This window comes from Otolemur garnettii, unplaced genomic scaffold (genome assembly GCF_000181295.1).
Source record: "Otolemur garnettii isolate 467f Iridium unplaced genomic scaffold, OtoGar3 scaffold00078, whole genome shotgun sequence".
Taxonomy (NCBI): Eukaryota; Metazoa; Chordata; class Mammalia; order Primates; family Galagidae; genus Otolemur; species Otolemur garnettii.
Genome location: NW_003852473.1, coordinates 1,639,788 through 1,663,446, shown reverse-complemented (window position 1 = coordinate 1,663,446; position 23,659 = coordinate 1,639,788). Strand labels below are relative to the sequence as shown.

The following is a 23,659-nucleotide window of genomic DNA, read 5'->3' as shown; positions in this document are numbered from 1 at the left end:
ATGGCATCACACTCACAGCAACCTCCAACTCCTGGGCTCAAGCGAGTCTCCTGCCTCAGCCTCCCAAGTAGCTGGGACCACAGGCACCCGCCACAACGCCTGGCCATTTTTTTGGTTGCAGCCATTGTTGTTTGGCAGGCCCGGGCTGGATTCAAACCACCACCTTAGGTGTATGTGGCTAGCGCCTTAGCTGCTTGAGCCACAGACGCCAAGCTGACATCTTTTTCTTAGTTCACTTTTTTTTAAATTTATTTCAATAGGTTTAGGGGGTACAGATGTTTTTTTGTTTCACAGATGAATTGCATAGTGAAGTCAAGGCTTTTACCGTTTCTGCCAACCAAATAGAGTACTTTGTAGCCAATGGTTAATTTTTCATCCCTCACCTCCCTTCATCCTACATCCTTAAATAAAAATTTTTAATTTCTTTTTTTTTTTTTTGAGACAGAGCCTCAAGCTGTTGCCCTGGATAGAGTGCCATGGCATCACAGCTCACAGCTTACAGCTTACAGCAATCTCCAGCTTCCGGGCTTAAGCGATTTTCTTGCCTCAGCCTCCCAAATAGCTCTAATACTCTGGGAGGCCAAGACAGGTGGATTACCTGAGCTCAGGAGTTCAAGACCAGCCTGAGCAAGAGGGAGACCCTATTTCTAAAAATAGCCAGACATTCTGGTAGGCACCTATAGTCCCAGCTACTTGGGAGGCTGAGGCAAGAGGATTGCTTGAGCCCAAGAGTTTGAGGTTGCTGTGAGCTATGATGACATCACACCCTCTACCCTAGGCAACAGACTGAGAATGTGTCTCAAAAAAAAAAAAAAAATTTAGGCAGGCCTGGTGGTGCGAACCTGTATTCCCAACTACTTAGAAGGCTAAAAAAGGAGGTTGCTGCCAGGAGTTCTCTGCCCAGGAGTTCCAGGTTATAGTGAGCTAGGTCTGTGCCACTGCACTCTAGCTTGAGTGACTAAGCAAGACCCTATCTCAAAAATAAAATAAAATAAAATAAAATAAATTACATATTTATCCACAGTTCATGATTTTACAATGAAGAGTCCTCCTCATGCCCCTGATGTCCACCCATCTAGTTCCCCTCCCCAGAGATAACCAGTGTCACCAGCTTCCTATGTATCTGGATCCTTTTAAAAATTCAGAAAAAAAAAATTCTCCAGGAAACTTAGATGTAATAAGCCAGTATTTTTAAAAGTAAAGTTAATTCTTAAGCACTAGCAAAGTTGAGGGTCCCTAACTCTTTCTAACGTTTCTTGCATTTTGTGAATCACCTGGATCTTAGAGGAAATGGGAAATCAGCCCTCCCCACGTCTCTCCCCATCAGAGCAGCCTCCACTGGCCCCCATGCTTCTTAGCAGCCTGGCCAAAACCACACCAGAAGGGAAGGAATATTTTGTGGAAAAACCATCCTGTGGTCACTTTCATGTGGGAAATGGCCCCATTGCTGTGCCCAACACTGAGAAATGCACGAGGCACATTAGCATGTGCCCCACTTGCCTTTTTTAAGCATAATGAAGACCGAGAAGCCCTTTGTGCTTAGCTCAATGTCTGGTCCAGGGCATGGGCTTAAGAGGGTGTTAATTACTGTTCCTTTTAACCACTCTATCCTATACTGAATAACACCCTGCAGGCTCCTTTCTGAGACTTTCCTCACTCGTAATTACTTAACAAATCATGTGTAATAATCTGTTTACTTCCTACTTTTCTCACTGGCTTGCGAGCCCCACAGGTGTGGGACGGGATCTATTCCTTCTCCCCTGTATTTCTCTTGCCTGACTCAGGATGAAGCACAGGGCTCATTACAAACAGGTACCAAGTGAACGTTATTAATACTGCCTTTTTAATTAATGTTTTCCAAATGTTGTCTCGCCTCTCCCCAGACTACCAAAGACAAGGGCATTATCTTACTCATCCTTGTTCTCAGCTCCTAGCACATGCCTGGAATGTAACACACAATTTATAAATGGTTGTCGAATACATAACTAATTTTCTTTCACAATTAAAATTTCATCTCGGGTATGGTATTACATGAAATTACCAAGTGAATTATGCCCTCAAATTGTAAATCTATGATAATGCAGGCAGCCAATGGATGTGGGAATAAAATCATCAATGAATGAAAAGTGAACAGAATGAGCCTGTGTCAGGCGTTAACTCTCGTATCAGGCGTCAGTAAATCTGCCCGTGGCAGGATGAGGCAGAAGCCTCCCCAGCACTTTCATGAGTGATGAGGCTGGTCTCACAAGATCCCACAACTGTGACTCGGGTAGATGAAAACCGAGTTACTCCAAAGCTGAAAATGTCAGACCCACGAATCCGAAGTTACCCTGTGTGGTCAGAATACGAGTCTCTTAGGATTCCCAGCCTAGTAAACATGGGTATGTGACTAGGAAGATGGCTCAGATGACGTTAAGAACATGACACAAAAGTGATGACATGAGCTCTTTTGCAAATGACTAGCCAAAGTTTCAAAGCCTTCTTTCTTCAATGACATGGTTTTTTGGATAAATTAATTTTATTAGTGCATCACTAAGCAGACTCATCCTTCTCATCTCCTAATGCGCTTCGCTTTATATCCACACAAAAGACTTGAGGAATTGAACTGTAACTTTGTACTAGACACCAGAGATGACAAAACGAACAAAAAACCCACAGAATTCCTGCCAGCAAAGCTCACCACCTAACTGGAAAGAAAGATGAGAAAGCAAACAAATAACTGTAAGACGCTATGTCACAAGGAGTAATCAAAGACTAGAAAGAGTTCGTACCAGAGCAAGGAGGAAGGGAATCCTGGTACTGCTTTGGGGGTTAGAGCCAGGTTAAATTCTTTAGAACTGTCTCCTAACCTGAGCCTATGAGGCATGCGAGGTGGAAAATCCCAGCAGAGAGAACTGGACAGCTCCAGGTGGACGGCCCTCCAATTCAACCTGCACAAAATCCTTCCTATCTGGCCAGACACAATGCTCTCACCTGTAATCCGAGCACTTTCGGAGGCCCAGATGGGTGGATTGCTTGAGCTCAGGAGTTCAGACCAGCCTGAGCAACAGCAAGACAGCAAGACACCGCCTCTAGTAAAAACAGAAAAAGTAGCCAGGTGTCAGGGCAAGGACCTATAGTCCCAGCTACTCAGGAGGCTAAGACAAGAGGATTGCTCAAACCCAACAGTTTGAGATTGCTATGAACTATGACACCATGGCACTTTACTCAGAGTGACAAAAGACTCTGTCTCCAAAAAAAAAAAAAAAATCCATCCTATCTTCCCTCCCTTGGGTCAGGCCAGACATGACGTGGTCTCAGCAACCCAGATGGTTCAGCACATTCCATAAACGGCTGAGCAGCCACAGGGTAGCAGGTGCTCTCCTAGGCCTGCTAGAACACTGAGAACCAGTGGCACAGCCCCGCCTCTAGGAGCTTTCATTCTGGTGAGGAGATGGATAAGAAACAAAGGCCCAAATAAAATAAATCCAGAGAGATGCATGCGGTGAAGAAAGAGAGATGAGCCGATGATGTGGAAAGAGATGGAAAGAGGGCGGGTGACATTAAGTGGGAACCTGGTGCATCATCTGGGACCACGGGCGGGCACAGACGGCTCAAAGGACCTGAGGTGGGAGAAAGAAACAGCAGGGAAAGCCAACCACACCAGGGAGCAGCACAGGTGGCCGGCACAGACGGCACAAAGGACCTGAGGTGGGGAGAGTCTGGGCAGCAAGAGGAACAACAGCAGGCCTGAGAACTGTGGCAAAGACACCCAAGCCGGGGAGGTAGGGCTGGGAGGCTTGGAGGAGGCACCGGCAGTGGCCCAGCCATGCAGGCAATCCAGCGGAGCAGTGCTCGGGGGTGTTCAAGCTGTGACCAGTAAGCAGGAACCAGGTGCCAGGAAGCCGACAAAGGGGAGTCCAGGGCTCAGTCATTGGACCAGTCCTTAAGCCAGCACTGGAGTGCTGGGACTCAGGAGGGGAAACTGAGACAGTTTCTATGTGCTGAAACTCAGGCCACCCAAGTACCAGGATACACACACCCAGGAATGCCAAACCCTGGGTCCAGATTCTTGGTAGCAAAGAACTTGTGTCCTGAAGGAACTCAGAGAGGACATAAGGTGAGACTACTGGACCATGAAAAGGCAAGATCCAGCCAGACCCCTGCTCCCAGGTCCAGAAGAAGGAGCCCCACCAGATAGAGGATGGTGTCGAAAAAGAGGGCTGCTGTTGGCTGGGCCCTGACTGGCCTGGCTCAGGGATTCAGGTGGGACGAGAGATGGCTGAGAGCAGGGGGCAGCTCACCCGTGTGCTCTATCTTAATTAATGGCAGCAGCACCCACCCATCAGTCGCCCAAGTGGGAAACTGAGTCATGGACGTCTCCTCCACTGCCACCATCACCACCTCCACCCACAGTCCTGAGTCATAGTCTGCTGACAGTCACTCTGAGCTATCTCTTCAATCTGAGCCCTCTTCCTATTCACACCAAACCTGCGTTAGCTGCACCTCCGTCCTCTCTCACAGGGAAGAGTGGAAATCCTGAGGACTGGAGCCTGGCTCCGAACGCGGCTTCCTCCGGGCACTAGCTGTGCAGGGTAGTGTTAGTTCTTTACCCTTTCTGGACCTGAGCTCCCTCATCTACAGAATGAGAAAGGCCGCAGACCTCATGGGGTTCTGATAGGGATTTATGGAAGAACCATATGAAATCAAGACCACTCAACAAATACAGACATTTGTAACTGGGATGAACTTACATTTCCTTGGGTTTCGATACTTTTACATGTGTAAAAGAAAACAAATGCAACCTCAAAAAGCTGAAGCAGGGCGGGGCCTGTGGCTCAGTGGGTAGGGCGCTGGCCCCATATACCGAGGGTGGTAGGTTCAAAACCAGCCCTGGCCAAACTGCAACAAAAAAATAGCCAGGCGTTGTGGCGGGTGCCCGTGGTCCCAGCTACTCTGGAGGCTGAGGCAAGAGAATCACCTAAGCCCAGGAGTTGGAGGTTGGGTGAGCTGTGACACCATGGCACTCTACCAAGGGTGATAAAGTCAGATTCTGTCCCTCTAAAAAAAAACAAAAGCTGAACCAAGCAATGCAAATCTGAAGTCTCTTAATGTGGTCCGTGTGCAATGGCTCACGCTTGTAATCCCCGGGTTTGGGAGGCCAAGGGGAGGCGCTCGACACTAAGAGTTTAAGACTAGCCCAGGCAACAGAGAAACCCCATCTCTAAAACAATTTCTTTTTAATTAGCCTGGCATGGTGGTAGGCACCTGTTGCCCCAACTACTTGGGAGGCTGAAGCAGGAGGTCCCACCTGAGCCGGGGAGTTCCAGTCTGCAGTAAGTTACAACCACACCACTGCACTCCAACCTCAGTGACAGAGTGAGACCCTAACTCTAAAAAAAAAATAAACCAAGAACAGTCTCCTGATGTGTTTTGTCTTAGCTGGCCAGCTTCTACTCTCTCTTTGGCCTGTGCCGACTTTCTTCTGGCACCAGCCCCCCTTGTCTCTCTGATCCTGGCCCCTGTGTCTCTGGGGTGAAGCGTGAGACTCGGGCCTGAACGGTCAGAGCAGCGTGTCCTCCTGGTTATGCATGTGATTCAGGGGCAGACAGGGGACTGAACCAGAGCCAGTGGGACACAGGAGAACTTCTGGGGTTGATGGAAGCGAGACATGCTTTCTTTTCCACTGGACTTGAGACTGAGATTGAAGCTCTGAACATCTGGGAATAAAACCAACATAGCAGAAGGCAGAGTCAAAACCTCAACAGAAATCAAACCCTGGCCCTGATGCTTGAGATTCTGATCAAACTGCACCCGAATCAAGATAATCAAACAACCTGATAACAATTTACTCACAGAGGCTATAAATCCCATTCTTCTTTTCTTTTTGGTCTAAACACTTATATTTCCTGTTACTTTCGACAGGTGAGTTCTGATTCACCTGAGCTACCTGCAGAGTTGGGGTGGGGCGACGGAGGAAATCCCAGAATACAATCTGCAGCTTGTCCCTAAACGTTTGTGTTACGTTTCTCTTTCCTACAGTCTCAGGTAGCACCACAGCACTCCCGGGCTCTCTGCTCTCGCTGGCCCACTGACCTCACCAGACTCCCTTCTCTGAATGGCCCCTCCCCTGCCAACTAGTGTCTATTCTTAAATAATTCAGTTTGACCTCTCACTTCTAAACTTTCTGTTTGTCTGTTACACCAACAGCACCACAAGGTGGCCCAGTCTTACCATTGCGAGACTGGATCTTCCTTAGCAACATAGGTCAGTAAAAGTCTAGAACTGGGGGACTACAGTATTTGTGTCCCTGCCACACTCTATTTTAATAAATTGTAACAGGAGTAAGTTGTATGAGCACCAGAGAAGTTGACACAAAGCAGATAGTACACAGGCAGCAGGCCTCTGTGGGACGCCTCAAGCATTCAGCCCGCAGCCTCATGGGCTGGCCACTGCTTCAGGCCCTCTGGGCCATTCAGAGACTACCAAATCCAGGCCCTGCTGGGGTTAGCCATCTTTCATACTAATAAAACACAAATCAAATCAATAGGTATTATTAAACACCTATTCTATGCAGAAGCAAAGCCTCTCTCTTTTTTAAAAAAATGAAAAGGGGGAGGCGCATGTGGCTCAAAGGAGTAGGGTGCCGTCCTCATATATCAGGGGTGGTGGGTTCAAACCCAGCCCCAGGCCAAAAACTGAATAAATAAAATAAATAATAAAAAAATGAAAGGGTCTTGCTTTATTGCCCAGGCTTCAGTGCAGAGGCATCATCATATCCCACTGCAGCCTCCAGTTCCTGGGCTCAAGCGATCCTCCTATCTCAGCCTCCTGAGTAGCTAGAACCACAGGCGTGCACCGCAATGCCCAGCTGAGTTCCTTTTGTTATTTTTTGCAGAAACAAGGTTTCACTATTGCCCAGGCTGATCTCAAACTCCTGGGCTCCCAAAGAACTAGGATTACAGGTATGCACCACCACGCCTGTCAACACCCTCCTTTTTAAAAATGTGATTTTTTTTTCTTTTATAAACAAAAATATGGAATGCTTCACAAATTTGCATGTCATCCTTGCACGGGGCCATGCTAATCTTCTCTGTATGGTTCCAATTTTAGTATATGTGCTACCGAAGTGAGCACAAAAAATAATTTTTTATTTTTATTAAACTGGTTATTTTTTGTGGCCAAGTGCATCATCAAATCATTTATAACATTTTAAGTAATGTCAGTTCAAAAGAATATGATGCAGCATGTATTAATTTTTAAATTCCTGGCCCTGGCCCATGAACGCCAGGAGACACTAGAGAAGGGGGTAATAAAAAGGAAGCTTCCTGAAGCCAGAGAAACCTGAAAGGTTCCAGAAGAAAAGTCAGGGTCTGGTAAAACAAGAGGAAGGGAGTCATTTTGTGAGACCACTTCCAAGACTGTGGTGACCATGACTTGTATCTGCCAATCCCCTTTTCCCACCCCTCTTCTTTTTTCTATTCTTTTTTTTCTTTTAGAGGCTGAGTCTCACTTTGTCACCCTCACAGCAACCTCCAGCTCTTGGGCTTAGGTGATTTTCTTGCCTCAGCCTTCCAAGTAGCTGGGACTACAGGCGCCCACCACAACACTCAGCTATTCTTTTTTGTTGTTGTTGCACTTTGGTTGGGGCAGGGTTCGAACCTGCCACTCTTGGTATATGGGGCCGCACCCCACTCACTGAGCCACAGACGCTTCCCCCACCCCTCTTCTTTTGATGCTTTCTGGTTCCTCCCTCGCCGTGTGTGTCCTCTCGATTGCAGTGCTCCGCCATCCCCACCACAGGGATGAGCACCTGACCTGGATGGTCCAGTTCACATCTACCATCCGCCTGGGTCAGGTACTAGTTCAAGGGTGAACACATGACCCAGGTGGAGTAAATGGAAGTCTTCTCTGAATGTGAAGGAAGGACCTTGGAAGCAAAGCCTTTTATGGTATTTTCACTCGGGGCTGCTAAACTAAGAGCATGCGGTGCAGGGCTATCGTTGCTCACCTCACCCGCCACTGTATTTGCACATAAGGTTTTTAAACAGATAAGTAACTTAAAATGAGGCTATTCGGGTCAATTTCTAATCCAACATCACTGGTGTCCCTGTAAGGAGAGAGAGTAGAAGGAAACACATGTGTGAGTGCAGCTGAGGCCTGTGAAGCCACCAGGAGATGGCCCTTTGCAAGCCAAGAAGAGGCCTAGAATAGATCCCTCTACATGGCCTCCAGAGGAAACCAGCCCTGCTCCCACCTTCCTATTGGATTCCAACCTGTAAGCCAATATATTTCTCTTGGTTAATTAAAAAAAAAAAGCACGGTTATGCAGTCATGCAGTGGGAGGTAATCTACCTCTACAACAGGCAAGGAGAGACAAAAAGGTAGACAGAGAAAAGTTGCTGGCCAGGCACGATTGGTCACACCTGTAACCCTAGCTCACTGAGAGGCAAAGGCAGGAGGATCACTTGAGTTAGAAGTTTGCAACTAGTCTGAACAAGAGTGAGACCTGTCTCTACAAAAAGCAGGAAGATTATCTGGGTGTATTGGTGCATGCCTGTAATCCCAGCTACTCAGCAGGAGGACCACTTGAGCCCAGGAGTTTGAAGTTGCAATGAGCTATGATGATGCCACTGAAGTCTAGCCAGGGTGACAGAGTGAGACAACTGTCTCCAGAAAAATAGAAAAAATAACTTGCAGGCCAGATGCCGTGGCTCACACCAGTAATCCCAGCACTTTGAGAGGCCAAGGCAGGTGGATCTACTGAGCTCAGGAGTTTGAGACCATCCTGAGCAAGAACAAGACCCCATCTCTGAAAAATAACTGGGCATTGTGGCAGATGCCTATAGTCTCAGCTACTTGGGAAGCTGAGGCAAGAGGATCACTTGAGCCCAAGAGTTTGAGGTTGCTATGAGCTATGACACCATGGCCCTCAACCCCAGGGCACAGAGTGAGAGTATCTCAAAAAAGAAAAAAAAAATTGCCTCTCTATGCAGCCACATGGGCAAAAATGATCAGAAACTTTGTGGTTTACCACATCTGGCTTGTCCAAGCTGAAGTACCTAGGCCATATTTCCTTGACACATTAAAAAAAGAGAGAAGCAGAAAAAAGAAATCCTATATGTCATAGGCCTAGACTAGATTCCAAAGAACCAAAGGCAAAGATCTATTCACTCCTTTCCAAATTATTTTTATAATATAGCCTGTCAACTGTCCTTTATTAGAAACTTCAACTTGGCCAGGTGCAGTGGTTCACACCTGTAATCCTAGCACTCTAGGAGGCTACATCAAGAGGATCCTTTGAGGTCAGGAGTTCAAGATCATCCTGAGCAACAGCAAGACCCTGTGTCTACTAAAAATAGAAAAAAATTAGTCCACCATTCTGGTGGGCACTTGTAGACCGACCCAGCTACTCAGGAGGCTGAGGCAAAAGGATGGCGTAAGCCCAAGAGTTTGAAGTTGCTGTGAGCTATGAAGCCATGGCACTCTAGCTTGGGCAACAGAGCGAGACTCTGTCTCAGAAAAAAAAAAGACAGTAAGTAAGAAACAACAACCCTTCAATTTATGTCTACTCACTCTTAAGGAAGCTTGTTTCCCGAACCTGGCGAACCTGGAGTGTGCCCTGTCTAGACCACCACTTCACATGGGTGAGGTAGCTGGGGGTGGTATAAGGCAACAACATGGATTGCTTGCGAGAGTGGCCCATCCTCACGCTCTCATACTTGGGACTGGATCTCTCATCTCCCTTCTGGGAGGCTGAGGGTTTGGGGAGCTCCTTGCCTCACATGAATTCTAGTATCATGAGGGAGCCCTTCTGACAGGCACCGATGGCTCCCCTCACTGGCATCTCCATACATGTGATCTTCTCTCTCATCAGGCTGAGACACACAGCTCTCTGGGCTACTTTGGCAGGGAGAAATGGAGCTAGGATGTTTACAATAAAGTATCAATATTCAGTCTCATGAAATGGGATATGCAGCAACACAATAGAATCTGAAAGCCGGTCTTTGTCAAAAGGAAAGGATTTTCTGCCTGCCTTTATGTTCCTCTGTAACAGTTAAGAAGCAGATCAGGTAAGCCTAAGTCTGGGAAGCTCTATTTTTTCCGAACCCCCCACCCCCACTCCACCACAAGTCTGCAGCCTGAGGTGAAAGGATCAGAAGGCAGTGAAAATCCCAAAGGCGCCTCGACCTTGACACACAGTGAGTGCTCAGAACTGTCTGTGCACCCGAAAACTCAGAGGAGAGTGAGGGACAAGTGGGGGGCTTTCCCATGCTGGCACCAGAGCAAAGCACAAAATCAAGAAACCAGAAGACCCTACAACAGATAAGGCAACCACAGCTCACCCCCCAGTCTCCATATTCCAAATTAGGAAAATGGGTTGAATTGATTCCCACTTTGTGTACTCACCGCGTATCTGTTTGTGGCCAGGTACGCTGCACCTGTGACCCAACTCACTGACCTTGTATTCTGAAGCCATATGCTTGGTTTCTTCTCCAGAACCACATCTGTGAGATCAGAAATGAGCCCAGAAAATCACGGAGTTGTTCTCAAGCCTCAAGTGGGTCAAGCATGGAACAAACTAGCCTCCTAGGTGGATGCACATAAAGCATCATTAATTAACACAAAGCTATTAAAGCTGAAGTGTCTTCCTGGACGGAAGGGGAGAAGTGCATATTAATAGCAGGACACCTGACTAGATGAAAAGATCTACAGAATAAGGGGATAGATCAGGCTGGGCAAGGTGGCTCATACCTGTAATCTTAGCACTCTGGGAGGCTGAGGCAGGTGGATTGCTTGAGCTCCGGCCAGAAGTTCAAGACCAGCCTGAGCAAGAGCCAGACCTTGTTTCCACTAAAGTAAAAGTTAGCCTGGTGTTGTGGTGGGCCCCTGTAGACTCAGCTACTCAGGAGGCAGGAGGATCACTTCAGCCCAGGAGTTTTAGGTTGCTGTGAGCTAGGCTGACGCCACAGCATTCTACCCGGAGTGAGACTCTGTGGAGAGAGAAAGAGAGAGAGGGAAGGAAGGAAGGAAGTTGAATTAAATCAATTGGAAATAAGTGGGAAATCCAGGGTCATTTATTCAAAAATATTTATTGAGCACCTACCATGTACCTGATGCCAGAACAAAAGATGTATAAGGCCAATCTCCTAACTACCGTTTCACCACGTCCCCAGGCAGAGCCGCTGCAGATGGCTACGCAGGCTGTGCGCTGTCGCCCCCAGGAGGCAGCTTTCCCACCAGCTACTATGTGCATAGTGGGCCCTGACAGTTACAACACCGTGGCAACACCGTGGCAACACCGTGGTCCTGACCGAGCCATGCATATTCCTGCTGGTGACAGAGCTATAAATAGGGTGACCAAACGTCCCGCTTTTGGCAGGACAGTCCCGCTTTTCAACAATGTATCCCGTGTTCGTGGCGTTTTAAAAAAGTCCTGATTTTTGGAAAGAATGCACAAACGGGCTGGAGAACAAGAAGGGAATATACAGTTTTTGGCTGCCATGTGGCTATTTCACCAGAATATGAGTTTCATATTATTTTTGTTAATTTTATAATGTTAAAATGTAATAATAACAAATAACTGCTGAGAAGTGATTACCGAGAACTGCTTATCAAAGTTTGCATTGTTGTCAGGCCCCACCCCCCCAGCCATGTTGTCCCGCCTTACCGATGTTAAAATCTGGTCACCCTATAGACTATCGAGAACTGTTATCAAAGTTTGCATTGTTGTCAAGCCCTGCCCTGCCCGGTCCCCCGCCCTACCCCAGCCCCGCCCCCAGCCCCGCCCCCTGGCCATGTTGTCCCGCCTTACCGATGTTAAAATCTGGTCACCCTAGCTATAAAGGAATAATTAGTGGGGCAGGTGCAGGAATAAAGGTATGTGCAAGGGGTCATGGGAACCTGCTCAAGTCCTCAAATAGCTCTATCTGTTCTGCTTGACATCCACAGTTTCCCCTAAGTTAGGGGCACAGCAGGCCCAGGGTTCAGGCACCTGCGGACATCCCTGCGTGCTGCGTTCCGGTGAGGCGCTGTTGAAAGTAATGAAGACCTGATGGGGGCGAGTCCGCAGCTTCCAGGACGCTCCCAGAGCGCGGACCCGGGCCGCAGCAGCCGCCCCGGGAGAAGCCACTCGTGAATTCACAAGCGATGATTATTTCGTTTGCTTTTTCTTCCCGGGAACCTGCAGTCGGCTGGCTGGTGTTAAAGAGTGGTTAAATGTTAAGCCACATTTAAGCCACAAAAATGTGGCTAAATGCTTAGGTTTTAAAAAATTCCCTTTGGTTCTCTCTCCGTTTTCTAGAGGGGAAAGCTTCGTGCCACGTTCATCAGGGTTTTTGAGCATCTCTATTCTTGCCTGAGGACTTGAGTTGCCTCAGTTGACTCTTATGGGGCCCCCAGAAGAGTCTCACTGCAGCGATCCAGACATAGGGCCGTGGGCCTGAAACAGGCACCTCCTGGGATATGGTGGTATTTAGAGTTTCAAGGGGCAAGGAAGGATATTTTCTTTACTGATTTATATTCTAATTCTTTGCTTTAACTGTCAAAGTAAATAGATTACACAGATAACAAAGAAATATTAAAGTAACCTGAACAAAAATCAGTCAAGAGATGAAAAGCTGCTACCAAAAAAAGGAGACTAGTTTTAAGTTGATTAAAAAATAATAGTTGAGGCTCGGCGCCTGTGGCTCAAGTGGCTAAGGCGCTAGCCACATACACCAAAGGTGGTGGGTTTGAATCCAGCCCTGGCCCGCCAAACAACAATGATGGCTGCAACCAAAAAATAGCCTGGCGTTGTGGCGGGTGCCTGTGGTCCCAGCTACTTGGGAGGCTGAGGCAGGACACTCACTTGAGCCCAGGAGTTGGAGGTTGCTGTGAGCTGTGATGCCATGGCACTCTACCCAGGGGGATAGCTTGAGGCTCCGTCTCAAAAAAAAAAAAAAAATCTAATCATAATTTAAAAAAAATAAATTTAACAATAATAACAACCATGTTTTGAGTAACCATTTTTCTTTCTTTCTTTCTTTTTTTTGACCCAGTGTCTGAGTAAAGATTTTTAACCAAGATTTTATTACAAAAACAATATGACTAAATGCCTCAAAGTTAGTCATTTTTACAGTTTCCAGGGATAATTTAATATTATATACCAAGAATGTTTAAATATACCTTAATTTTCCGACAGGAAGAATGAAGTTAATTTCTCCTTTTAACATTATTTTATGGGTAGAACAATGAGATGGCAAGAAATTGGATAATTTACCTAAGATTATACAAGGCAAACTTAAGGTGAGAACACTTTCTATTCCTGTTCTGGGTTTCTCTCTCTACGTCATAGTAGTTCTTTCCATTACCTCCATTTTCCAAATAGGAGATGAGGTCTGAATTTAAAGTAGAAAAGATTAATGCATAATAGCCCAATGGTTGAGATTTTTATCACCCAAACAAAAGTCAAGGTAAAACCAATATTTTGAACCTAAGATAATGCACATATTAATAACAAGGTAATGTACAAATAATACCAAGGGCAATAGACACATCACTGTCTGTAGAGACTAATCGTCCGCATTGATTTGTGGGCAGTCCTTAGCATATGACACCACCAGGAGCCATGCCGTGGAGATTTAGGTAGCCCTGAAGTTGATGGATGTTCACCACACGTCTTGGGTCTCATTTTAATGGACTGAGGCAGCACAGCATATTACTCTTAACTGACTAGCCATGGGATCCCGAGCCCTGAAATGCAGTATACCTAATGACCCAGAGCCAGCCTTCACTCCTCAGGAAGCAGATAGGCTGATAAAGAGCTGGAGTTTTCCTGCTGAATCAGGGAACTCATACAGTAAACCTTGGTGGGTGGGGGAGAAGGGAATGAATAATCAGGGAAAATGAGGTGCCCCATAAAAAGGCCTTGGGGGAAAAAACAGAAAAGAAATCAACCTTTTTCCCTTCTGGGTTTTGGTTTTTTGTTTTGTTTTGTTTTGTTCTGTTTTTTTTTTTTATTTCTTATAGCATAACTATGTATATTAATGCAATCATGGGGTACAGTGTGCTGTTTTCATATACATTTTGAAATACTCTCATCAAACTGGCTAACGTAGCCTTCATGTCATTTTCTTAGTTATTGAGTCAAGACATTCATACTCTGCTTTTAGAAAGATTCACTTGTACCCTTGGAAGATTAACCATAGAGGTGACCCCACCAATCACCCTCCCTCCCCCCATCCATCCCCCTCACCTCCCTTCTCCCACCCCCTTCCCATATTCTAAGACTATAATTAGGTTATGACATTCCTATAAAAGCTATGAATTAGTTTCAAAGTAGGGCTGTGTACATTGGATAGTTTTTCTTCCATTCTTGAGATATTTTGCTAAGAAGAACATTTTCTAATGTTTTGTTCTGTTTTTGAGACAGAGTCTATAGCTGTCACCCTGGATAGAGTGCTGTGACATCATAGCTCACAGCAACCTCCACCTCAGGCTCAAGTAAACCTCTTGACTCAATTTTTCTATTTTCAGTAGAGACAGAGTCTTGCTTTTGCTCAGGTGGTCTCGAACTCATGAGGTCAAGCTATCCACCCTCCTCGGCCTCCCAGAGTGCTAGGATCACAGGCATGAGCCACCACTCCCAGACTGGGTTTTGGTTTTAAGATTAAGCTGTTCTCTGCTGATCTGTAATGAATAAAATTCTGCCTACTGGCAGTGTCCACATAGTGTCCTCATTCTGCTGTCTGTCTGCCACAAGTTGATCCTTCAAATATCTAAAGACAGCAATCTTGTCTCCTCTCCAAAGACCCACCTTCCCAGGTGAATCATACTCAGTTCCTTCCATTCTTCTTTATGGGGCTGACTGAGGCATCGTATCCATATGACTGAGTCCTGTCATGTTCCAGGTGATACGCAGGACTCTGAGAACACAGGACAGACCCATACGCTTCCTACTGTTGCAGGAAGATGAGGCCCAACGGAAAGAGCACCCCAAAACCTTTATTCACCAGCCGGGAGCTTACAGAATAGAAGAATTCCAAATGGTAACACTCCCCAACTGGCTTGGTCTTTCCTTTTTTATTGACAGTGAAAAAGTTCTACCCCACGGGTACCCTTCTCATTGGCCAGTTTGAATCAAGCGGGAGATGCTATTTCAGCCCCTACAGAACTACAGGATTTCACAGAACTTGGAAATTTCCAAGTTTCAGGAAGGTAAGTTTACAAATTCCCAAGAGCTGAGTCACCATGGACAGGACCCCATGGGTGTATCCTTGTGGTCTCCTTGAGAAGACCTGTTCTCCTAGACCTCACCCTTCTCAGGTATCCTCTCTCACCACCGACAGGGTTATTTCCAGCAGGCAAAAAATGCCAGAAAGGATGTGTTGATTTGCAATTAATTAAATTATAATTCCAGCTAAACTATTTCAAAATGATGCTCATCCTCTGAAGATTTTTTGAGAGGCTCTGTGCCTATAGCTCAGCGGCTAAGGGCACCAGCCACATACACCAGACCTGGTGGGTTCGAATCCAGCTCAGGCCCATCAAACAACAATGACAACTAGAACCAAAAAATAGCTGGGCATTGTGGCGGGCACCTGTAGTCCCAGCTACTTGTAGGCTGAGGCAAGAGAATCACTTTAAGCCCAAGAGTTTGAGGTTGCTGTGAGCTGTGATGTGACAGCACTCTACTGAGGGTGACATAGTAAGACTCTGCCTCAAAAAAAAAGGACTTGTTGAAAATCTATTATATACCATGATCGTTTTAGGTTCTTCTAAGCCAGAAGATCCTTAAGAAACAGCACTAAGACTTTCAAGTTTATTGCTTGTATCCTGTACATTAGTCATTGACATCATGCATCATCTTCTAAAGAGCAGAGCTGTGCACATTTTTCACTGAAAAGTCATAATCATGGTCAAATTAAAGTAGTGGAAGTGTGTATGCTTACATAATAATAAGCATTAACTTTTTGGAAAACATATTTTAGGCTTGGCACCCGTAGCACAGTGGTTACGGTGCCAGCCACATGCACTGAGGCTGGTGGGTTCAAGCCCAGCCAGGGCCCTAAACAACAATGACAACTACAACAAAAAATAGCTGGGCATTGTGGCAGGCACCTGTAGTCCCGGCTACTTGGGAGGCTGAGGAAAGAGAATCACTTAAGGCCAAGAGTTTGAGGTTGGTGTGAGCTATGATGCCATGTCACTCTACCCAGGGTGACATAGTGAGACAGGCAAAAAATGTCCAAAAATAAATAAATAAAATAAAAATACATTTCATTGAGGTATGATCACATGCAAAAGTTATGCGTACTTAACATACACAATTGGATGAGTTTAAGAGTAAATGCACACCCATGAAACCATCAAGGCCACAGACACATCTATTATCTCACAAACTTTCCTCCCACTCCATCTGATTGTTATTATTTTTGTGTTAAGAACACTTAACACAAGATCTACGCACTTTGCAAATGTTAAGTACACAATACAGTATTGTTAGCTGTAAATCTCCAGAATTTATTTATCTTGCATAACTGACCTTTGTTTCCTTTGACCATTATCTTTGCTTCCTTCTGTTACTAGGATATTTCATTCAATATCCATCAGTGCCAAAAGAAAAATCATTTGTTCATTCATGTGTTTAATGGATGTCTGGTGTCTACCATGTGCCAGGTGCTGCTCAGCCTCTGAAAAAGCAATGGTGCCTGGAAGAGACCTGAGTCTCTGCCCTTCTGGAGTTGCTAAAAGCTCCAATTCCAGTTTTAGTTGGGAAATTATGCTTTGCAAAATTCCAACCAGCTCGAACAGCACCTGTGGCTCAAAGGAGTAGGGCGCTGGCCCCATATGCCAGAGGTGGAGAGTTCAAACCCAGCCCTGGCCAAAAACTACAAAAAAAAAAAAAAAAAATGGAAAGAAAGAAAACATCTTAAGATTAGTCTGCTGTGCAGGAGAGTATTTAGGATATCAGTTATTAACCATTCTATTGCAGAGTTAGCCTGTCGGCTTTTCTAAACTGGAGCTTGATGACGTGCAAAGGAGCCCAGCACCGTGTTCATTAGAAATTACATCAACTTCCTTCTACTTTCCTCTCCTCCACTTGTCTTTCTTTAAGGCAAACTAAGATGCATTCCTCAGGGGACTGTTTCAGAAAACCCCTTTCCCATTTGGCTCATTTCCAAGTAAACAGTGGTTTCCAGATGAGCTAATGGGTCTAAAGGGAACTTGGGTATCTTAAAAGCACTGGTGAAAAGGGCCTCACAGGTGAGGGGACTGATCCCCTGTGCTCTGCTCTCCTGCTTCTAGGTAGTAATAAACAGGTGTTCTCCTTTGCAGGTCCCCATTCAATAATCTCCTGATATCAGGGCTTTTATAATCTTTCTGTGCCCTCCCTTGATGGCATTTAGTCAAGTTTTATTAATAGTCATTTACACAGGCTCAAGGGCAGAAAACTCATGAACTGCCTGAAAGTAACATCTGAAAAGAAAGCCCCATCGATACCCAAAGGAAACCCCTCAATAACTTACACTACATTTAGCAGTTTCTAAAATGTTTGGATATTACCATAGAACCCCATTCTCTTTCATTGTCCACCTTTATAACTCTTGAAAAACTGGCCAAATGTATTGAGAAAAAGACATGCAATTAAAAAAATAAGATTTGAACTGAACTCACAAAACAGAAAATCCAAGTTGTCAATGAAAAAGTGCTCAGACTCATTAGTTATCATGCAAATTATAACCACAATGGTACACATCTGCTGGCACTTGAACAGCTACAATTAAAGGTGGGGAAAAAAGAAATGAGAAGTATTGGTGAAGACTCAGAACTCTTGTACATTTCTTTTTTTTAATTAAATCATAGCTGTGTACATTAATACTATCATGGGGTACAGTGTGCTATTTCTATATACAATTTGAAATACTTTCATCCAACTCGTTAACATATCTTGTGCATTTCTGATGCATTTGTAAATTGGTACAACTACTTCAGAAAAAAATTGAGAATATCTGTTATGGTAAAGTTAAAGATATAGATACTCAGCGAATTTGTTCCCAGCATGTATCTCAGAGAAACATGAATACATGGGCACCAGGGTACATGTGTGAAAATGTACACAGGAAACAACCCATTTTGACTGGGCCTGGATTTAAACCTGTCACCTTAGGTATAAATGGCTGATGCCTTAGCCACTTAAGCCACAGGCGCCGAGCCATGATGAAAATGTTTTAAAAGAGGGAGGCAAGTAAGCTAGTAACACCATCAGTCATCCCTTCAGCCTCTCTCATTGATCACTTGTTCTAATGTTTCTTTTTTTTATTAAATCATAGCTGTGTACATTAATACAGTCTTGGGGTACAGTGTGCTGTTTTACATACAATTTGAAATATTATCATCAAACTGGTTAACATAGCCTTCATGTCCGTTTCTTAATTATTGTGTTAAGACATTTATATTCTACATTTAGAAAGATTCACATGTACCTTTACAAGATGAACCATAGGCGTGATCCCACTAATCACCCTCCCTCCACCCATCCTCCCCTCTCCTCCCTCTCCCTTTTCCTCATATTCTTGGGCTATAATTGGGTTATAGCTTTCCTATGAAAGCTATAAATTAGTTTCATAATAGGGCTGAGTACATGGGATACTTTTTCTTCCATTCTTTGCTAAGAAGAACATTTTCCAGCTCCATCCATGTAAACATGAAGGAGATAAAGTCTCCATCCTTATTTAGGGCTGCATAGTATTCCATGGTGTACATATACCACAATTTATTGATCCATTCCTGGGTCAATGGGCACTTGGACTTCTTCCATGACTTAGCAATTATGAATTGGGCTGCAATAAATATTCTAGTACAAGTATCTTTGTTGTAGTGTGATTTTTGGTCTTCTGGATATATACCTAGTAGAGGAAGTGTAGGTCAAATAGCAGGTCTATTTTTAGTTCTCTAAGTGTTCTCCAGATGTCTTTCCAAAAGGAACGTATTAGTTTGCATTCCCACCAGCAGTGTAGAAGTGTTCCCTTTTCTCCACATCCATGCCAGCATCTCTGGTTTTGGGATTTTGTGATGTGGCTAATCTTACTGGTGTCAGATGATATCTCAAAGTAGTTTTGATTTGCATTTCTCTGATGATTTAGGATGATGAGCATTTTTTCATATATCTATAGACCATGCACCTATCTTCTTCAGAGAAGTTTCTCTTCAAGTCCCTTGCCCACCCTGAGATGGAATGTCAGGGTGAACAAGGGACTTGAAGAAACCACGTAGGAAAAAATGATGCAAACCATTATGTCAATCTTTAAAAGTTTGTATATTACCTATTGACATCAGGAACCTAAAAAGCTATCATTCATTCATTCAATAAAGATTGACTGTACCCTAATTGTTACGAACTGAGTAAGATGCAGTCCTGCCCTAAAAAAGCTTATAATTAAGTAAAGAAAACATCTGTACACATTTCTCTAGTTAGCTTTCAGCTGTCAAAACTTAACCGAGTACCAAGCAGAGTTTGCTAAATGGTTAATCATTATTGTCTCATTTAATCCACATAAACAATCCTTTAAAGGAGAATTGCAGACTTGGAAACAGAGAGCTTAAGCCTTTCACTCAGGGTAAAACCCTTGCAGGCTACAATCTGTACTGGTCTCTCTGACCCCAGAAGTCCATGCTCTTTACACAAAGTATCCTGGTTCTCCACTTACAGAATACAAGACAGGATGAGCTAAACGCCATAACATACAAGCAAAATGCTGAAAGATACGTGCTTACATAATACTCGAATTTGTAATGCGAGTGTGTGTTCCCTAAGTAATTTGTAATGGAAAAAAGTTGTAATGCTTTGGGACATTGGGTAAACCCATTTAGATTACCTTAACCTGAGACCTATGAGTATACAAATTTTCTAAAATCTTAATTTAAGAATATTTAAAGTAGGGAGATAAATGCAACAAAACTGTCCTTTAATTCTCAGGGCTTCCTAAAAGATAAAAGTTGAGAACTTAAAATCGCACATTTGACATGTACTCTAAATTAGGTCCTGCCTGACTTTTACTGCCACCACCTGAACAGCACCCTGCAAGGTGAGTGAAGGGAGAGGACGGCTCCGAAGACAAAGTGAGAGAGAGAGAGAGTCTGGGCCTGCCAGCCCGCCCGCAGCCCCAGCTGACCTGCCAGCCTGCCCGCAGCCCCAGCTGACCTGCCTGAACAGCGGCCTGAAGCCTGCAGCACAGGGCCTGGGAGGCTCTGTGTGTCTGTCATCCACCCACTCAACAAAAGAGTGTCTCTCCTGACCTGATATCTAACTCATCTCACTCAGCCCCGGGTTTTCTCACCCCAGGAGTGTTCTGGTTGGTGCAAGCTGACCTGAAGGCCAGTTGTGGATGCAAACTGTACAACACGTAAAAGTTCTCACAAACAGCTGAAGTGAGGTGTGTGTGCTTACAACCCTCTTTGCCCCCAGAAGTAATTTTGCCTTCTTTTGAACGTATTTCTCAACCATTGAGAAGGGAGAATGAAGGCAATTAGAGGTGACCCAGGGAGCGAGAGGGTGGAGGAAGTCCAGGTTTTCCCATGTTTGATAACACCTGAGCACTTAGAAGACTGAGCAAAAAAATACTGTGGGAACTGAGATGGGTGGGGGTGAAAGGGGGGGCATTTCACTGAGACTTCAAAACTAGCTATGGAGGTAGGTGGGCGTTTCCAGAGGAAAGGCAGGAGAGGTAAGGCCTGAAACGGAAGGCTGGACAAGTCCATTTGGCTGTCACCTAATACAGGCAGGAGAACAAAGGACGGAAAACCAAAGTTTGAGCAGAGGAGAAGGCCAAAGGGCGTTTGAAAAAACCAGCAGGTCACTGAAGTGTATGGCTGCACGGACTTAGGGTTGTGTGTCCAGCAACAGAATCAGTTTTGAAATGTTTTCATCATCCCCGAAAGAAATCCCACACCCTGAAATCACCCCCTTGATACTCCATTTCCCCTCAGCCCCAGGCAACCACTCATCTACTTTCTGTCTTATAGATGCCTAGTTGGGGGCATTTCACTTAAATGAAATCGTATAGCATGTAGTCCTTTCTGACTGGCTTCTTGTTTTGTTTTGTTTTTTATTTGTTTCTTTTGGTAGAGTACAGTGGCAGGGTCATAGCTCACAGCAACCTCAAACTCCCGGGCTCAAGCGATCCTCCCGCCTCACCCTTCTGATTAGCCAGAACTAATTAGCCAGAACCTGCCACCATGCCGGCTAATTTTTAACATTTTATTCGAGATGGGAGGCATCCCCACTATGTTGTCTCGACTGCTTTCAAACTTCTGGCCTCAATAGTCTACCTGCCTTAGGGTCCCAAAGAGCTTGCAGCCGTGAGCTACTGAGCACAGTCCTTTTGCTTGAGTTATTTGTCTTTTTATTATTAAGCTGTAGTAGTTCTTCATATATTCTAGACAAGTCTCTTATCAGACGCATATTTGAAAAAAATTTCTCCCAGTCTATGGGAAATAGAGTCCCTTGAGGCACAAACATTTTTTTATTTTACTAATGTCCACTTTTTTTTTTTTTTTTTATTGCTTGTGGTTTTGGTGTCATATCTCAAGCTATTGCCTAATCTAAGGTAATACAAAATTCTAAGAATTTTATAGTTTTTTTAGTGCTTACTTTTAGGTTTTTGATCCATTTTAGGTCAAGGGGGGTGAGGCAAGCAGAAGGTCATTGTTAATCTCTAACATTTTAAACTCATCAGATGTGTTTTAGAAAGATAAACCTGGTGGGAATAGGTAAAATAGATTATTAAAATAATAAAAGGAGCATTTGAGGAACTTAAACTTCTCGGGTGAGAACCGAGGGATCACGGTGTATTTTAAAAGCTCACAGATGATTCTAACGTGGAGCCAGTTCTTAGAGGACTGGGTGGGAAAAGACCCTGCAGAACAGCAAATGATGGGCAAATGTCAGAGGGCTCTTCTGGAAAGGGTGGTGTCCGGGTAGTCACAAGTCTGCTCTGGTAGGGACTGACCATACTCCCAGGAAAAAGCACAGTAGGACTGAATAAACTTCTCACAGAAAGGATGGAAATGCCTGTGACATCAACGTGCTGAACTGATGAGCATAGGCTGTTAAAAAAAAAAAAATTAAGTGAAAAAAAAATAAATAAATAAAAGGGCGGCACCTGTGGCTCAATGGGTAGGGAGGGCGCCAGCCCCATATACCAAGGGTGGCGGGTTCAAGCCCAGCCCAGGCCAAACTGCAACAACAACAAAAAAAATTTAAGTGCCTCACAATTTAAAGAGTTTGAGTCTCCGTCATAAATCACCCCTACCGTACACCATTCTCTTGCAGCAGGTAGACGTGCCTGTTTTGGACACATTCTGACGTCACTAACTTCCAGAGGGCTGCCTCCACACATCCCCTTGGTTGCATTTCTCATAACTCAGGTGGTTCTCAACCTGGGGGACCTGGTCATGGAAATTCACCTGATGAGACAACTAAGTTTAATTTGGAAGTTTAAGCACAAACTAAAAAAACATCTTTGGGGAAATGCCTTCTCCATTCAGAAGCAGGGGACTAATTATAAGAAAACACCTTAGCAGGTTGGATTGCGGTATTAACATATGGGCTAATTAGCATTTCCACCCTTGGGACACTCACAGAAATTTCAGCTGACCTTTGTGAACTAGTTTAACCACCCCTTGCACAGACTTTAATCCTAAGAAGTCCACTTTAGAGGTTGCTCAGAATATGTTACACACTAACTCCACTCTGGCCTCTCTTTACAACTGTTTGTTGAGTTATTTGTGTTTGCTTTTTGATGTTCATGCCCTGGCCCTATCCCAGAGTTTCTTGATGAGACTATTTCAGGTGTGTTATGGTGTCTGTACATTTAGAAAGTCCCACAGGTGATTCTTATGCCAGCCAGGATTCAGAATCTCAGGAATGAGCTGGAACGAAGAAGTCTGGCTCTCGCCCAGGTTTGCCTTGACCAGCTGCTTTAACCTTGAGCGACTCCCTGAAATGCATGTGAGCCGAGGTTCCTCATTAATAAAAGAGAGGCAACAGTGATCGTAACCACCTACCACTATCTCATAGAAGAGAAAAACTCTGAGATTCTAGATTTCGTAAAAGTACTCCAAGATGACATAAACTCTGAATTATGGTGATTATCAAATGCAGTGTTCATCTCATAGTTTAAAGGCACTAGAATAATTTGGCCTTAAACTTTTATTCTGTCTTATACAGGGCTGTTGAATGACCTCTGCTTCCAGCTTCCGACAACAGTCTTCTCACGGCTTCCTCAACACCACTCTCTGTTCTCCCTCATCTCAGGGACCACCCCGTTCCCATCTTCCTTTCTGGTTTCTGCTACTCTGCTGAAGTTCTAAATGTTAGACCGCCCAGGGCTCAGTGGTGGTTCCCCTTATTCTCTCATATACATTCTGTTCCTTGGGGATCCCATCCAATTCCATGGTTTAATAACCATCTCTATAACCACAGGCCCCACATTGCTGCCTCTAGCCCTCATGCTTCTTACCCATCCAAATGCCTCCTGGACTTGTCCTTTTGGGGGCCTGTACCATCTGTGAATATGTCTAAAAGAGAATTCCTGATTCTCACCTCCACAATTGTTCCTCTCACTAATTCTTGAGAGAGAGAGAGAGATTTATTACAGTAATTGGTTTATGAAATTATGGAGGCTATCTAAGCAAG

General features: G+C 44.7%; 1 long non-coding RNA gene and 1 other non-coding gene across 2 annotated transcripts in view; both read right to left on the bottom strand.

The window, feature by feature from the left end:
* LOC105887392 overlaps positions 1 to 14,977 on the bottom strand; it is a 19,443-nt gene extending 4,466 nt beyond the window's left edge. Inside the window, exons 1-2 of the long non-coding RNA XR_001161477.1 lie at positions 14,963 to 14,977; positions 9,491 to 9,495 (exon numbers count right to left, since the gene is read on the bottom strand). This is a non-coding gene — a long non-coding RNA (uncharacterized LOC105887392). The remainder of the gene's footprint in view (positions 1 to 9,490; positions 9,496 to 14,962) is intronic.
* On the bottom strand, positions 7,011 to 7,116 carry LOC111726765. Its single transcript, XR_002774466.1, has one exon. It is a non-coding gene; the product is annotated as a U6 spliceosomal RNA (small nuclear RNA).
* Positions 14,978 to 23,659: the final 8,682 nt, after the last annotated feature.